The sequence below is a fragment of the Fusarium redolens genome (genome assembly GCF_020744475.1).
Source record: "Fusarium redolens strain MPI-CAGE-AT-0023 chromosome Unknown BKA55scaffold_24, whole genome shotgun sequence".
Classification (NCBI taxonomy): Eukaryota; Fungi; Ascomycota; class Sordariomycetes; order Hypocreales; family Nectriaceae; genus Fusarium; species Fusarium redolens.
In genome coordinates this window covers 226,440-229,225 of record NW_025763687.1, presented here as the reverse complement: position 1 = coordinate 229,225, position 2,786 = coordinate 226,440, and positions in this window count along the sequence as shown.

Sequence of the window (2,786 nt, the reverse complement as noted above, 5' to 3'; positions counted from 1 at the left end):
CTTCCCTGACCTCCGGCCGGCCCCGACGCAGCCGGGCAAGATTCGAGTGACGACGGAAGACGAGCTCAAACGATTCGTCGAGATCGTAGAGCTTGGCGCCACAGAAATCCCCCTCTCAGATTCGACCCCCGAGGAGCTGGACGAGCTTGCGTCTTCACTTGTGAGTCTACTAACATCAGCAGCAAAAGCATCTGGACGGCCCGCACGGAAAGGCGGACGTCCGGTTCCCTGGTGGACGGAGGAGTGCGCCGACGCCGCGGCTGCTTTTCGAACCATCCGAAGAAGCTACCCGCTCGGGTTCAATCAAGATGTCCAGATTGCCAAGAGGGACTTTCATCGCGTGGTCCGTCGGGCCAAGAGGCAGTATTGGCGGAACCTCATCGATAGCTTCTCCAGCAGTAGCGCTGTTTTCAAAGCTGTCCGGTGGCTGAAATCCCCAGGAGCCTTTGAGCCCCCACCCTTACAGGTTGACAACGTTGTGTACGAAACCCAGATGGATAAAGCCAACGCACTCCGACAGGCTACGCTTGAACGGAAAACTGCGGAAGACGATATTGCAAACGCATGGACACCAGTCTCTCCTTCTAGGTTGATTCCTTTCTCGCCTGAAATCTCGCTGGATGAGGCGGAGTATGCGACCACCCAGACAGGCAATACATCCCCAGGGTCAGACAACATCACCGTCAATCTTCTCAAAGCCGTGTGGCACATCATCGGGACACACGTCCGCCGCTTGTTCGAAGGATGCCTCTCTACAGGCCATCATCCGAAACCATTCAAGGAGGCGGAGGTGGTCATGATCGCGAAACCGGGGCGAAGAGACCTCACAGAGCCACGGGCTTGGCGACCTATCTCACTGCTCTCCTGCCTCGGTAAGGGACTAGAACGACTGATTAATAAAACTAGCTATACTATTATAAGAAATACTTTTTTTTAGATTTTTAACTATTTTATTTATAATAAAAAAAATACTATAGAGTAGGGCTTTTAATACTATATAGTATAGTGGCTTACTTACTTGTCTGGCTAACTCGCTTATTAAACACGTTATAACGTACACAATAAGCGCGTGCACCAAACAAGTGCATGCACCATTACACTGTGCGGCTAAAAATAGCTTACCCTATAGAAACTTAGCACTTAAATAAATTAACTAAAATTCTAGAAAAGTTATTCCCTTAAATAGTATAGCTAATTATATTTAAAAATATTTTTTAACTATTTTTAACTATTTTATTTTATATAGAAAACCTTAATATACAGTGTATTTTACAGTATAAATAGACTTTTAAGTTTATAGCTATATAGGATTTTTTAAAAAATCTAGGAAATTTAGTATAACTTATTTTAAGACTTATATATAAGATGTTAAAACTCTAGCTAGTTTAAACTTAGTTTGGACTTTTAAGAATTGTTTAAAAAATAGCTTTTAAGGTGAAAAGTGGAGTGGTGCATGCACTTGTCTGGTGCATGCGCTTATTGTGTACGTTATAAATTGTTAAAATTCCAGCTATTTCAAGATATAAATAAGCTTTTTATAAGCTTTTAAAAAACTAGGTTTAAGGTGTATAGGTTAAGTGCGGCGCTGGCTTGACTGCGGCGCTTGCTTATTAAATACGTTATAAAGATATCTATATACTTATACTTATTAATAAATCCTTTAACATACTTCTAGCTATAGCTACTTATTTTAGCTTGGAACTCCTTTAATATAATTTTATTAATACTTTTATTAATACTAAACTAAAGTAAGATATCTATATATAGATACCTAGAGACTATTAAATGCCTAGATTAATTCTTAAGCTCTAGAAAGCTTTATATACATTATATTAATTACTATTACTATAGTAAAAAGAATTAATTATTATTTTTATAAATCTTAATTTTAAACTTATATTTTATAAGCTATACTATTTCTTAAAAGGAGGTATTGTTGAACAGGTGCTGGGGCCTCACGTGCAAGCAGGGATACTTTAAGATTACAGCCGAAATGGTACAACCTCTAAGAGGCAGATTTCAACAGAACAGAACATGAATACTGTTGAACAGGTGCTGGGGCCTCACGTGCAAGCAGGGATACGTTAAGATTACAGCCGAAATGGTAAAACCTCTAAGGGGCAGATTTCAACAGAACACAACATGAATACACCAATTCACATCAATGAACCGAATACACGTAATGTTTGACAATTAAGAGTCTCAATTGCATCTCGGCAACCCGCGCACCCAAATGCATACGACCTTCGGTTCATTCTATCACCATGTCGGCCAAACACGCCGAGAGGACCATTAGCTACGCGTCTCCGGAGGATTGGGACTCCTGGTCCAACGAATTCAAGAAACTGGCGCACGCCTACGACCTGTGGCAGTATATTGATCCGACCGATCGTATCCGATGGCCTCAGCGACCAGAACTTCCAGAAATCCGAGACTACCCCAGACAAGCAGATCCGGACGATCCCGATAGTGGCACAATGACGCCCGGCTCAGATTACGTACCGCCCCGGCGAATCGGAGAGTTGACGTCTGAAGGACGAGCGGAATACGAGCATGATATCAGGATCTACTCTCTGAAAGAAACGGCGTATAGAGAGACGAAGAAACAGGAGCAGAAGCTGGTCGAGTTTGTCCTCAAGACGGTCTCGGCCACGTATCAGAAAACATCCTGCGTCACGGGAGACCGATTGGACAAGTGGTATCAGGAGCTACGAAGATCTGGAGTGGTATACAACGAACGCCTTCGACCCGAAGCGCGCGACAAGTACCACAAAGCCGTACATACA